This window comes from Lithobates pipiens, unplaced genomic scaffold, assembly GCF_037356315.1.
Source record: "Lithobates pipiens isolate NorthernLeopardFrog02 unplaced genomic scaffold, aLitPip1_a1.2 Scaffold_13, whole genome shotgun sequence".
NCBI lineage: Eukaryota > Metazoa > Chordata > Amphibia > Anura > Ranidae > Lithobates > Lithobates pipiens.
Genome location: NW_027507718.1, coordinates 119,807,561 through 119,823,588, shown reverse-complemented (window position 1 = coordinate 119,823,588; position 16,028 = coordinate 119,807,561). Strand labels below are relative to the sequence as shown.

The 16,028-nt window shown below is 38.1% G+C and overlaps 1 long non-coding RNA gene across 1 annotated transcript in view; it reads right to left on the bottom strand.

Annotated features, from left to right (window-relative positions):
- LOC143974271 (uncharacterized) overlaps positions 1 to 16,028 on the bottom strand; it is an 86,066-nt gene that overhangs the window by 19,891 nt on the left and 50,147 nt on the right. Inside the window, exon 3 of the long non-coding RNA XR_013272192.1 lies at positions 1,156 to 1,589. This is a non-coding gene — a long non-coding RNA (uncharacterized LOC143974271). The remainder of the gene's footprint in view (positions 1 to 1,155; positions 1,590 to 16,028) is intronic.

Sequence of the window (16,028 nt, the reverse complement as noted above, 5' to 3'; positions counted from 1 at the left end):
GACACCACCCGTTGTCATGGCAACATTTAGGATTACGCCACTCGTAGCTGTAGCCACTGAGCATGCGCGGGAACCAGCAAGGAATGCTGGTTCCTCCAAATCAGTGCAGAACCGCTTTAAAGATGGTGCTACTGATTTTTTTATGTCTCCTGATAGTTGTGCAAATGTTTATCAAATCTATATTTTTAATTAAAAATACACTAAAACCAGTGGAGAGAAACACATGTGAGGGATGGTTAAATCATAGAAAGTGTTCATGTCTTTGATGGTGAAGATGAACTGTAATGGCTGGGACTATCTTAGAAATGTCCTATTTAGTATTGGATTGAATAGGGAAGGGTTCAAAAACTTTGATGTTTTTATTGTTGCCTTTGTCCCCACTTTGGCAATGTACACTCTCTATTTATCAAGTGGTACCAGTATTACCAAGACAGAAGGTGATGAGAACTGGAAACAGAAAAAGAGGAGTCATCTTCCACCAGGGACACCCGTTGCAGTGACAACTTTCACTTCCTGTTGTATCTTTGTGACCGGAGATGATGAGAAATTCTTAAAGAAAAACATTTTGACTATGTATGCATAGTATTGCTGTGCTGTATGGTACACGCTACAGTTTTTTTTTTTTTTTAGGTTTTATTTAGGATTTATCTATGCTGTAAGAAATATAAAGGCTTATATTATTGTTGAGCTCTTTATTTTATTATTGCTTGCCTGGCTGTCTCTGTCTTTGAATACTTTTAGCATACGTAACCTGAAAGTAGTATGCAGCAAAGGAAGCCATGACAGTAAGGCAACTAGCATTTTCAGAAATAAAGGTCAGCAATGGCAGCCCCTTGTTTCTTTCAATGCATTTTTTCAAGGGTGGTTTAACATTACATCGCATAGTATCACAGCATGCACACAATTATTGCAGCTAATTTGTGTATGCTGGGTTGCAGCTCAATGACTGTACCACATTACTGTACGTTACCATATGCTGTGTTAGAAAAAAAAAGGGTCAGGTCCAATTTTCAGGGTGCTGGGGTGAATTGTCAGCTCATTCAAAATAAATGGGCTACCTAATGCAACTTACATCAATGTACAGTATAACACATCAGCTCATGTAGAATATCTGAAAATATTGCACAATTTCTATATATTTTTTAGTTGGCTTACCTGAAAAAGAACTGAAAAGTGCTGAAAACCTCACAAAGGAGTTTTCTAAAAATAAAAATGAAATCCAGCCATTCAGTCTTTTCTACTCCATTGGGCTTGTGTGTCCATGTTTTTTTAGTCAATAAACTTCATTTTAAACCACTTCGGTCTCATTGTTTACTTTGAATTGCTTCTTTCATGGCTGGTGTATGTTCTTTACCTGAATATCTCTATGATTTGACAGTTCATGGTCATAGTATGAAATCAAGATTCAAGTCTTGCTGAATAATCCTAGCACAAATCATATTTCTATATTATGACTCTATATTTGAAGTTATGTAGATTGAGAGAGCCATATTTGTTGAATTCTTGGCAGTTTCTTTTGTGGTATCTTTATTTCTTTCCAGCAGTTCAGCAAAGTGACCCGTTGCTGTTGCATCGAGGCAGGTGTTCATCTGGAGGTAAGCATAAAAAAAATATTAAGACTAGCACAGTTGAGAATTTTCATTTCCCTGAAATTTTTGCAAAAAGTGGGAAATTAGTTTGCTTAGAGTCAACAGAAAAGACAAAATTAAGGTGGTCTTTTGGAGACCAATGGACATTAAAGCCAGTATGAAACTCCTGTGCTGCAGTTTGGTTGCAGTGCAGGTGTAGTCGCAGTTTCCCACAGAATTTCTATTAGAATGCACGCTTTTGGTCCATTTTCTGAAAGCACACCAAAAGTCCTGCATGCTGCATATTTGATGTGATTTCTGAAAATGCACCAAAAATGCCCAATCTTACAGAAAGTCTATGGGAAACTATGGATTAACCGCAAGAAAACCGCGAGCACACCTGCACTGTGGCAAAACTGCAGATCAGAAGTTTGAAACTGACCTAAGAGTCCTGAAGGTTACAAAAGCTACTACTAACTATCCTGAACCTGTTCTAAAAATGCCTCCTTATTGGGCTCATTATTTCACCAAAAGAAATATCAACCTAGAAAAGTAACAAAAATGCATGCCATAGATCACAAATAAGAATAAATTATACAAAAATGGGAAAGATCACAAATGTAAAGAAAACTATACACCAAACTACCAAAAATATACTCCCACCCTATCAAATAAATATATGCGAATGAGGCATAATCTTATGTCCACTGACAGGTAAAGTGAATAACATTTATTATTTTGCTACAATGTCACCTGGAAGTTGGTGAGATAAATTAGGCAGAAAGTGCACATGTCCCTGAAAATGATTTGTTGAAAGCAGAAGAAAATGTGCAAGCATAATGATTTAAGTGACTTGAGGGCCAAATTGTAGACCACTGGGTCAGAGCATCTACAAAACTGCAGCTTTTGTGGGATGTTCTTGGTCTCCAGCTTCAAGCTTCCAAAAGTGATCCAGGGTAGGAAAACTGGCAAACCGGTGACAGGGTAGGCAGCCAAGGCTCATTGATGCACATAGCAAGCCAAGGCTGGCCTGTGTAGTCTGATCCACTAGAAGAGCTACTGTACACTGGTTCCAAAAAAAAGGTGCAAGAACACACAGTGCATCGCAGTTTATTGCCTATGGGGCTGCATGGCCACAGACCAGTCCGGGTGCCCATGCTGACCTTTTCCCACAGCCAAAAGTACCGTTAATGCACACGTGAGCATCAGAAATGGACCTTGGAGAAATTGAAGAAGTTGGTCTGGCCTAATGAATTCAAGAATGGTTTGAGGAACACAACAGTGAGCTGGAGGTGTTGACCTGACCTCCAAATTCTCCAGATCTCAATCCAATCCAGCATCTGTGGGATGTGCTAGAAAACCAAATTTGATCCATGGAGGCCCCACACCAAAACTCACAGGACTTAAAGCGGCTGTATACCCCTTTAGCACATTTGTACCTATAGGTAAGCCTATAATAAGGCTTACCTGTAGGTAATATAAATATCTACTAAACCTAACTGTCAGATGGTTTGCTGCTCTCTACATCTACCAAAAATATGTTTTTGGAGGACTGGTCCTTTATGCGCAACACTGTCTAATATGGTCGTCTGAGAATAAATGATAATCCTAACAATGATGGTGATAAACAATATTTTTATTATCATTATTTTATTTTAGTGCTTTATACTTTTTTGGTAAAAGCAGAAAATGATTTTAATGTCAGTGTGGTGTATCAATTAGTAAGTGGTAATGAGAATGTAATAATTTGGCATAAGCAAGGTGATTTTGGCAAAATTGATCTTACAGTCAAATAACCATTTATGCCTTTGAAGAAATTTCATGGCTGACTCTCAGTATTACTCTGGGATGAGATCTGTGCTTGGATTCCTGGTTTTCAACAGGAGAATCTTCATAAACGATCACAGTGGGACATTTTGGAGTATCCAGGGCAAATAAGAAGCCAATGGCTAACTCAGTCAACCAGACTCCACCTATATATAACACATCACTTTTGGATTGAATGACCTATTAAAAAATAGAACCCTAACCGTATAAGCTATTGTCCATAGTTTTTCTTCCTCTGGGATGCTGTTTTTCTATTTTCTCTTAATCATACACATGTTCTTAATTTTGTTTGTTTCATAAATTTGGGGAATTTGCTGTTGTAAAGAGGGCCATACTTTGGCATAACAGATTATTTTGTAATTGATGCTTGTGTACTCTACTAGCTAATCTTTACATACTGCTACACCTAGAAAGGCCAAATGCCTATCCAGCAATGGATTTATGAATATACTTATTTATCTCTGTTTATGTGTATTTATATGTTTTACCATCCGTGTGCTACATTTGTCTAACAGTGATATTCCCTGTTGGAGGGTTCCTAATCTGAACTCAGTTTATTGTCCTCAGATTAGGGAAAGGATGCAATTGTGCATAAGAATGATAACTACAACAGCCAGCTCTGCACAAAGATTTATCTTTGACAGACATTGCAGAAAGAGTTCTGTGCCCCCACCTCACCTCTACCCCCACTCCTTCAACCTTGCTCATCGTGAGAAAGTGTTGAGGACATGTCATAGGGAAACAAGACTCTTTTCAAATTCATATTAATTTATCCATGCACTCTGGCAGAGCTGCAAGGAGCCCAGAGACCAAGGGAAAGGGGGGTCTGCAGAGCCAACATTAGGAAGAGAAAGGATGATGGGGGTAAGTGGGGAGAGGTATGAATAGGATCTCAGACACAATAATGACATTCATAGTTGGATTGAGCAGACACAATAAGAGAGTTCTGTGTGTGCTGGGTGGACAAAATGGCTCCATCCCAATCTTTTTTTCTTCCCTTCATTATATAATAGACATGCTCTGTGTGTCGTCCTCTCTAAACAGTGAATGAGACTCATGTTTGTGTAACTGTCAGAGGGATAGAGATAGAAGATGTTGGTGTAGAGAAGAGCTGCCTGCTTTGTCTTTCAACATTGGACTTGCAAACAGATAGTTGCTGTGATCAATCCACCCCCCCCCCCCCCCCCTAAAAAAAGAAACAACAAAACTGCTGCAGTTTTAATCCATGGAAAGATATTAACTCATATGGCCTATAGATGTCTAAAAAGTAGCTCATTTGGGGCTAGTATTAAGATTAGATCTAATAATTAATAGAATGTGAAGAACTATGGCAATTTATTTGCAAAGTGCATTAATCCACAGTAACCATTAGGATTAATCTAATTGGATATGATGACCTACTGCTCTTTGCATATTATATATTCTACTTGAACATAATTTGCTAAATAATCCAGCACGATTGTGCTTTTTTGTATGTTTGTATGTGAGTATAATATACTGTATATTTGCCTGTTTTTGTGTATTTGTGTCTGGGGAGGTTGTGTGAATATATCTACCGGTATATACAATTCCTTAAGGTTTATCATTTCTAGCTATTATAGAAGTTATTAAAGCAGAATGTGACATTTTTGAAAGTATCTCTGTACATTTCGGACTAGCAGATTTAAAAACCCCAAGCATATCCTAGCAAGATGAAAACATCATACCACATAGTAAGGAATAATTCATTATATTTAAATAACCCATAGACTTTACTGCTTGCTATCTTATTCTTGAACTATCTTTATTTTGTCATTTATGTGCAGATCTGTTTCCCATATAGATAGTCTTAAAATTATTAACATTTATGTATACCCTTTGTTTAAAATGTTGAATAGATTCATGGGAAGGATTCTTGTCAAGTTCAGCTTTTAGTCAAAGAATGTTTGGTGGAGTGGTGCCGACAGGGCCACCCACTGACCAAATTTTATCTGGTTCCTTAGAAAAATTGCTCAGTGTATGGCAAGCTTAAAGTGGTTGTAAACCCTTCAAACCACTTTGACCTACAGGTAAGCCTAGATTAAGGCTTACCTGTAGGTCCAAGAAATATCTCCTAAACCTATATGGTTTAGGAGATATTTGCCCGAAAACAGGCACCGCTGTTGCAGGCACAGGCGCACTGAGCGCGGCATTCTCAACGACAGAGCTGCCGCGCGTGTCGGCTCCCGTGCGCATGCGCGGGAGTGACATCATTGCGGCTTCGCCGAATGACAGCGGCGGAGCTGCGAGACCCCACCAAGAAGATGGATGCGGCGGACTACAGGGGACAGCGGCGGCTTCGCTGGCTCCTGTGTCAGGTAAGTGACACATAATGGGCTACTATGCAATGCATAGTAGCCCATTATGCTTTGCCTTTGCAGGGAATGAAAGAGGAAGTAAACTCATCAGGGTTTACTTCCTCTTTAAGGCTGACAGTACATTAAGCAATTTTCTTTCCTTCAACCCGTGGTTGCTCAGCACTAAATGTGTTGATGGGAGAATCTCTCCTGCTGTGCTATTGTATTCTAACAGCGGGAGGTTTCCCCACCATCAAAGTACAATGATTACTGCTGCTGGCTACAGCCGGCAGCAGTAATTGCATAAAAAAAAACCGGACAAAATGGTTATACAGAAGTCTATTGACTTTGTTCAATCAGCTTGCCCTTAGATGGATCAAAATTTGTCTGGTTCCTGCTGAACCAGAAAAATTTTGACCCATCTATGGGTGGTTTAAGAGGGGCATTTTCCTTGTCCTTTTCAGATATTTCTTATCACTTTTTGTTATGTTTCTGTCATGTTTCTGGGTCATGACATAACATTTTCTTGGAACACAGATCACAAAAAAAAAAATGGCTGCTGTTAAACCCTTCCTTACGCTGCTTGAACCTGAAAAAAAAAAAGGTTTAGCTATCCATAGCGTTTAACCAAAGTGAACCAGGACTACAGATGAGGCTGGAAGCTTAGTAATAGTTTTCTTTGCAGTGACAACATTTTTTTTTTTTAATCAGGCAATTTGTATTAAACAGATTTTACAGTTTATAACACAACTTAGAAAAATCACTTCCAAAGAACAAGTGGAAGCAAAAAAAAGACATGCAAAATAAAAGAAAATACAAAGTTTAATTATATCATATGACTCCAAGATCATGCCGACAATTTTATTTTTTAAATGATCTTTTCTTGCGTTCGTGTTACGTGACTTTATGCTTTTTTATAGGTTGCGTTTGAGCTATCGAATAAGATTGGATTATGTTAATGAGACGTTGCACGTTCAGGCTGATGAAATATGCAAATATCTTACATGTAATCATGTTTATGATGGCATAGTGTAACATAGGATTCTCCCTGTAATCTCTCTTATAGTGGAAAGTGAACGTTTCCTATAATTTTACCACTTTAAGGCACTATACAATGGGGGACATAACAGGACATGTTTCTAATGTGTGCCTTCTGTCAATTGGCCAATCGACTCTTGTTCAGGGGGCCTGGGTGAAAAATTTGTGGCTGAACAGTGACTGCATCTAATCAAATGCAGCCACTGTTCTGATATTTCGAGAGCCGCAGGTGTTGGCTGTCAGAAAACAATAGCCTGCTGGGGAGATTAGTCCTACCATGTTGTTTGGCGTGGAAGAAGGAAAGAACAAATGAAATCTATGTGTATATGGTCTTAAGTCTACAGGAATGTAGCGCACATTATCTGAGCAGCAATCTGTCTCGCGTACACTGTTGCCAACCGGAAACGTGTATAAAGGCAGGATGCAGCAATCTGAGAACTACTTACAACTCCCAATGTTCTTTCTTCAAAGTGGGTGCGAAAGACAAACTGAAGAACATTGCTGCACAAGTCTCACCAGAGGGTTTCACACCTTTCTATCCTGTAACAACAAAGTGCTTCTTCCAGCAAGGGCCAGAGGAGGGAACCCAGCAGGTTGTAAAGAACAGGCCTTTTTAATGTAAATAGACCAACATCATCATAATTAGTGGGGTGAATTAGAAAACTACAATAAAGAAAGCTGCTAGAGAAACAAGGATTACACTGGGAATTGTCTGCAGTTAATTAACAATGTCATCTTGTTTAACGCACTGCAAAACCACTCTGCTTTTATTGCACACTCATTATAAGGTAATCAAATTTACTTACAACCTGTCAGTGAAAGGGACTTGGCTAGAAATGGGAAAAAGACAGCACTGGATAATATCCAGCCACATAAAATAATAATAAAAAAAATGACATCTGCTCTTGAAGTGCTTCCTAGTTTTGGCAGTGATGTGAAGAGCTGAATTGGGTGCCAGCTAGATTTTATTTGTAAGGAAAATAAAATGAGTGTTAATGGACAGATGATCACTTTAAAGTAGGCTAAAAAGATATTAGAGATGCCTTTAGCACAAGGTAAAAGACCTGAAGTTGGGTCACAATTGAGGTCAATATATATGCTGAAAAAGAAAATGAAGCTGCATATTGCCATTGATAAGGGACACAGACTGTGTATATATTAGTGATGTGAGCCAGGCTGACCTCAGCGGGGTGAGATGTCGTTTGGGCGTGAGAAAAACTCTGAGACCCTTTTCACAGCTGTTCAGAGCGTCCCATTGAAGCTACGGAGAGCAGAGTTAACCGTCTCCCCTCCCTACCTCTTCCCATTCATTCCGCAAACCCCCTTTGAGAGCTCCTTAAAAATATACCTCATTACTCAGTGCCGGTTGTATTCAGGATCCCACAGTGCTCCTGGTATCTTAGCGATCCCCTGCTGCTTCCCTGTGTTTTCTAATTCTATTTTTTGGAGGGGATTGGATAGTTCAGCTAGAAATGCATCATATGACATTTAGTTATCTTCTTTTTTTTTTATATAAAGGATTGACTTTATAGTATAAGAGTGAAAACAATTATTTTCATAATATAACTAGTGAAAATATTATTTGGAATATTAATGTCATTAGTGCAATGATGGCAAAAAGCTGCCTTTTTTAAATTCAACATAATGCACTTTAAGCTTAAATAATATTCATCATTACTAATCGTATAATGTTGCAAGCTGGTATAGCTAATAGGTACAGACTGCAGTCAGGGGTCTCTGGCTTCCTATAGACCAGTATTTACTGGTTCATAGTTCTCCATTCAGGAATGGATTAGAATGATTTTGAAATATAAAGTACTTAAAATACTTTTTTTATTAAATAAAAAAAATGTATGGAATGTATTCTGGCAATTTTGCGTGTGCATTTTTTTGTTTGCCTACAACAAATAGTGAAATTGGTGCCGATAACTAATAGGATCATTATAATTTTGTTGAAACTGCACAAACCTGATAGCTAGACTTGAATAACTTGTGCGCAGTAGCTAGCTATATATAAATGAGCACATAGATGAGGCATGCAGTCACATGACAACAATGTGCAAAGATTGAAGGTTGTAAAATCTACATATTGAAATACCAATATAAAATATTGGGTGTACTACTTTGTGCTATTTATGGATCTTTAAAGTAATGTATCCTACTTTTATCCTAGTATAAAATGTATTTATTTAAGAAGTTCGGGAATTGGAAAAATAAATAATTATACTAATTTTGGACCTTGGACTGATGCCGCATCTGTCCCCTGCCATCTCTAAGACCGAGTGATCAAACACTGCTGATTGCTCTGCCACTGGCTCTCTGCTCTGCCCCTCCTGCACTCACTGGAGTCTCGGACTGTGGAAGGGATAAAATCGTCTGGCTCATTCTCCCAGTGGCTCGCTGAACCAGCTGCCTGTCCAGGCATCTGGGTGCATCCCGACATTAAAGTCAGTATTGACCCAGAGCCTAGACCGGCTAAGTGATGTCATCTGACAGTGGACTGTGGCCTGCTTTTGGCTGAAAACAAGTCATAGAAGTGTAAAACAAAGTCCAGTAGTTCTGGATCTATTGCAATGCCAGACTGTGAATAAAAAACAGCCCTTGCATATAAAATACACCAGCTTATTTCTTTGTACGTAGGCAAAGTTTGCAAAGTCAATGGCACAATACTGTGTATTCATTGTGCTCTGATGGCAGGGAAATCTCCCACTGTCATAATACAATAGCATGGCGGGAAAGATTCTCCTATCAACACTAAATGCGTTGATATAGGAACTGAGCAATGTTCTTTCCTTCAACCCACAGTTATAGAAAAGAAGATTGCTTAAGGCAGGCCATGAACGGTTCAAATCTCAGCCGGTTCAGCAGTAACTGGACGAGATTTAAAGCATGTATGGGCAGGCTGAATGTACCAAGATGATGACTCTATCAACTTAGGTACAGCCAACATGCTGGGTTTTACCTGCGATTATCGCTAGCAGCTGCTATAGCCGCTAGCAATAATAACTGTCTTCTATCGGGAGAAGACGATGGCACAGCAGGAGGGATTCCAGCATCAGTACTGTCTGCGTTGATGGAGGAATTAAGCAAATTTCTTTCCTGCAACCTACGGTTGCAGGATAGAAATTTGGTTTGTGAATGGCCGGCCTTAGGCTCAGCCCTTGCATATAAAGCACACCAGCTTACGTCTTTGCACATAAGCAAAGATTGCAAGGTCAATGGCACAGTACAGTTAATAGAATCTCAGCCTAGATCAGTCCAGGGGCAATGTAACATAGTTTGCTGCCTTGGGTTGTCTAATGCCGCGTACACACGAGCGGACTGTATGGCATACATAGTTCGTCATACAATCCGATGGACAGTCCGTCGTACTTTCCACTGAACGGACTTGACCACACATGGATGCACAAACAGTCCGTCGAAAGCTTGCGCGATGACGTGTACAGCACGTACGACGGGACTAGAAATAGGAAGTCCAAGACACAGCAAAGCACCCTTCCGCCGTGTAAATCCTTTCTGGGCATGCGCCATTCTTAGTCCGTCGAACTAGCATACTGACGACCGTACTGTCCGCTGAAACCAAAGTACGACGGACAGAATTTCGAAAAAACCGAAATACTTAGTACGCCGTACTGTACGCTGAAAAAGTCCGCTGAAGCCCACACACGAGCGGATTGTCCGCTGAAATGTGTTTCGACGGACTAAGTACGCCATACAGTCCGCTCGTGTGTGTACGCGGCATTAGATGACTTAAGGTCTATGCTTGCTAATCCATAAATAACCTCAGATTTAGTAGCCCTTGCCAATTGCCATGATTTTCAGCCTATTTATCTGGGCTTGAACCCATAAAACTGAATGCCACTACAGACTATTTTTACAATGTAACACACTGTCCAAGGGACAGAAAAAAACATTTTGTGCCAGCACATGATAGATTAAATGTATGAGCACAGCATCACCTTATTTACAAAGCTCAGTGGACATTTTATTTGCTAAGTGAAAAATCTCTACTTCTTTAGTAAATCAGCAGCATTGGTTGGGAAACTTCAAAGGCCAAAGTAAAGATGTGATGTGTTGCCAAAATCATGATATATCTTTCTGTGTTTTCCATTTTTCAGAAAATCAAGCCACATTTAGCTAGTATTTTTCATTAGATGTGTTGGTTTCATAGTTATGACACTGAACCTCAAAGTAACTGCTAAAATCACAGAAAAGCAAACCTATTTTCTAAAGTTCTGCAATCAATGATGTGTCTGTTGTAGGCGTTGTAGGGGTAGTCAACCTTTTGGGCCTAGTGTGATGAAAATTTTATGTAAGAATTTGAGAGAGCCAGATGCAGAAAATTGGTGTTTAGTGGTTTTATTTATAATACCTCAGTACCTGCTCCCACTATACCCCTTACCTCCTCTGAGGCTGCTTCAGTTACTCTGCTAGAACTCTAATGTATTGGGCAGAAAACCATTGTAGCAATTGATGGCTAATTAAAACTGCAGGATCCCAGTGGGTCTTGCATGCTATCTGACAGTGGTATGCCAAAGGTTGCTGACTTCTAGTCTAACGTATAATGCTATTTTATTGCATGTACTACAAAATGCAGAAGCTATTGACAATGATGAAATTTTGGTTTGGATTAAGATTTGATATTGTCTATATCTTTGTAATACTGGCATTATTTATGCATTCACTAGATGATGTATTTAGTATTAGCAGGAAAGGAATATAAGAGACTGCATAAGTAACTATACACTGGGACTTATTGCATGCTACATAGTTTACATAGTAGGTGAGGTTGAAAAAGGACACAAGTCCATCAAGTCCAACCTATGTGTGTGATGCTAAATGATGAAGAAAGAAATAAACCAAGACAGTGTTTTTATGCCGTGTTTTCTGGAAAGCAGATGAGCATGTCCACCCACAGATTACAAGAAGCAACAGTGCATTCCTACCCATAGAACATAGGGTTATGTTCTAGGAAAAAAAGAGAAGCAATGAATGAACATGTGAGCTTTATCAGCTACATCACCACACGCCTTTCCTGGCATTTTTTTTAAAAACACTGTATAGTAGATAATAGTGTACACTGAAGTTCTCAATATGACATGTATTGCTTAGATTAAATAAAAAGGTGTTTTGTATAAGTCATTACTTTTGATTAATAAATATTAAATACGTAGGCCATGTCCTCCAATAACCTTGAAAATGCATTTCCGATTGAACAGAGGACACAGAAATATTTGATTCCCCCCCCCCCCCCCGCCCCCCATAATAGTAATTCCCAGTGAATTAGTCGTCTTTGCAAAACATTTAAACATTTTAGAAGAAAAAGGTAGAAATGAACCCACTGTTCAAAGAAGCCAACAATGTATAGGCATACCCCACTTTTTAGTACACAATGGGGTTTATTTACTAAAGCTGGAAAATGCAAAATCAGACTCACTTCTACATAGAAACCAATGAGCTTCTAACCCCAGATTGTTCAATTAAGCTTTGGTAATAAAACCTGGAAGCTCATTGGTTTCTATGCAGAAGTGAGCCTGATTTTGCACTTTCCAGCTTTAGTAAATAAACCCCATTGTGTACTTAAAAGTGGGGTATGCCTGTATTTCTTTTATTTTCCCAGTCCGAAAAATGTCAAAGGGAAACAACTGTCTAAAATGCCTTCACGTTTGTATTTCTCCTTTTTTTATACAACACTTTTGACAGAGATTGTATTTTTATGAAAACACTGGCTTAAAGAGGTTTATTTTGTTTTTATGACATTCGTATGACTACTAAGTTTAAAATATTTGAAATATTGATGTGCTTGCAGTCCATAGCCATGCTTTGTAAATAACATTACCAAAATGGTTTCAGCACTACTACTTAATGGCAGAATACAGGCTTTGACATGCCATCCTCCTGATCTTTCTCCCTGACCTTTCCCCAATGCCATGATATATATTTTTTGACAAAAGAGAGGGGATTACACACCTTTTAATGCTGTGTTCTGCAAAGAAGGTTAGGCAGTGGGCCGCCAGCCAGTAACTGTCAGTAGGCATTAGGGGGATATGAGTTTTCCCATCCTGGGATGTTTTGTGCATGAGTGCGTCAAGCCTACAGTTAACACCCCCTCTTCCTCAGTGTCCCTGACGCCCCTTAAGATGGGAAAAATATGAACGGACCAGACACATGCACCAGAGAATTCAATCGTGCCCAGGGAGAAACTTCTATTTTTCTTCCCCGTGTCCCTCCCGTGTGTGTGTGTATATGTATGTATATATATATATATATATATATATATATATATATATATATATATATATATATATATATATATATATATACTATCCATATATATTTATATTTAGCTTTATTTTAAGTACATATGAATATAGAATGGGCGATCTAATAATTTTATACTCAATTTACATTTTACATCTAAAAAGAGCGCAGTTTATGTATATTGCTATTTTCTGTTTATGTCCTGTTTATTCACCACCCAGCGGTATTTCAATGTTCTCTTTCAGATCTCAGACTGACAATCTCACATTTATCTTTGGTAGCTTTGATCCTGCTTCTTTTTTTTTTTTTGCAGCTCTGTCCAGATCAATCACTTAAAAAAAAAAGTGACTAACTTTTTCTCTAACTGCCATCTGTCATCTTACTATGTGACTAAAGTGTAAGCTCATTAGATTGTCCATTCTCCTTTCAGGAATCATAAAGGCACAGTCAGATATTGTCTTAAAATATTTCCTATGCTCCTCTCCAGGCCATACTGAACAGCATTTTGTGTAAGTAGTATCTATTCAAAGTCGCCCTAATGCACCTAATGCACAAAGAGACTCTGTGCAATAAAAATTCTACTGGTCACCCTAAATCACAACCATTAATATAACATCACACACTGCACAAAATCACAATTGCCTTTAGGAAAAAGTAACAGTGAATATACCTTAAAGGACATCTTTTTTTAGATATTAAAAAAAGTTATTTAAGAATAGAAAAATATTTCAGACATAAAGAAATATTTCATTCAATATTTGAATATATTCAAATCTTAACATCCATAATTAACATTCAGAAAAAGATCTTAGTATTTCATGTAGTACCAGAATGTGGCAGTAGGTAATAATGGCTTCTAATTTGCCTTTGATATGTGACATGCAAAATGGTTTTCTATTAAAGCATACTTAAACCCAAAGAAAAAAATTAGATAAGATAAGATATTGCAGCTTATCAGTCCTAATGCAGCCATTGCAATAGCTGCATTCGTTTTTAATTTTTATGCTTGTTTTTCTTTGTTTTCACCAAGTAGTCCTGAAAATAATACACGTTTTGCACTGCATCTATGGAGGGCTCCATGGCTCCATGGTTGTCACACCGGCTGGATATCCCTGTCGTCATCTCCTTTACATAAAGGGTGGGGGATTAGTAGTTTACAAAAGAAAGATAACACTGTGAGGTTTATTTACTAAAGCTGGAAAGTGCAAAATCAGGCTCACTTCTGCAAAAAAACAAAAACAAAACATGCAGCTTGTTCAATTAAGCTTTGGCAATAAAACCTGGAAGCTGATTGGTTTCTATGCAGAAGTGAGCCTGATTTTGCACCCTCCAGCTTTAGTAAAAAAAAAAAAAAAACTATTTGTGCTTCCTGTTCAGCTCACAGGACGTGACAAGGACACTGCATTTCTGGCAAGATCAACAGATATTTTCTGTACTGTACTTGCTGAAAATGTTCTTAGCCCGAAAAAAGAAAACAAATCCACCCTCCACATCTAAGGGCTGGAAGGCTGCAATATATTATATCCCAATGTTGTAAAGCGCTGCGTAAACTGTCGGCGCTATATAAATCCTGTATAATAATAATAATAATATTACATTTTTGTGTTTGGTTTTAGTATTTTTTAATTTGAAATTTATTTATTTAATTTTAAATTTTTAAGTATCAGCTGATGGTGGAAATGTTGTGGTATTAAAATCAGTTCAGTTTATTTGTATTTTTTGTTGAAAACTTTGTAGTGGTTTGGGAAAGATAAGACAACTGGCAGAAGTAGGTAAAAGCTTTTTTGATCAGTTGCAAACAAAGATGATAAAAATGGTGTACCTTTATTAGCTAACTAATACTGACTACAGTTTTTGCTTGCCGTACACTTGGAGACCCTCCAGCCAAAACAACAGAATTTTTTTATATTTTAGTGATTTTCCATTGTCTAAGGTATAGTTGACATACAAGATACTGGTTCCATGTTAGTGTGTTTTTTAAATACAAAAGGTACTATATTGTACAGTGCTAAACATAAACTCTTTGGGAGGGTTCATATTGTTGCAATATGCATTGTGATAAGGCACCCCCAAGTGTGTTGTATGTGTTGAACATACCCAAGGGAGGTTTAAAATGTATTAAATTGCTTCCTGCAAAACAAATGAATGTTTCAGTAGGGTCTGTAGGGCTAAATTTAAATACTTGTGTGACTTTCTGCAGTCTATCTATTTATCAGGTTCCAGGGAATGGTAAGAGTGTCTTGTTAAGGAATCTCATAATTGTACCTACTTCCTGCACCTCTGGGTTTGATCATCTTAATGAGAATCTAGCACTCAACCACTGAAGGCTATATTTGGTAATGTTAGCGTCTTTGTCCATGGGGTTCTGTTTGCCATAGGACTGCTTCTTTTATAGGGGAATTCAAAGGCAACTAAAGCAGGTCAAATGCAGGTCAAATGCATTGAATTCTGAATAGTCTCAGAAGCATCGAAGCCTGTCTACACTAATCCTTACACACATATGAAACTCAGTAATGGTGTGAGATTGATGCAGTAGATTATTCTTCGCTCTTCTTGCTTTACATAGAGTTTATTTATAAAAATGTTGCAGACAGAATCCATTGGGGTTTATTTTTTTAAATTTTTTTTTGCAAGGCACCTTTTTTTATTTTTTATTATTTGATATAGACATAAAAGGTGGAGGTGTGAACCATTGCTTTGTGTCAGCAGCAGAACACTACCTGCTCCTTTATTTATTTTTCTATTTTCAAAATGTACAATTAGCATAGTGAATGTTTTCTTAACTTAGTGAATAAGGTAAAGCTCCCACATGATTGGATTTTCAAAGTAAATGAAATTTCTTCTTAGTGACTAAGTACGCACGACCGGATTTTCTGACAGGAATTATGTGATGACAGGCTGTTGGTGGAAAATCCAACCGTTTGTACACTCCGTCAGGCAATTGTTGGCCAACTTTCCATGGACAAATGTTGGATGGCAGGCTTTAAATTTTTCCGTGATTAAATGTCTGTTGTTGGAA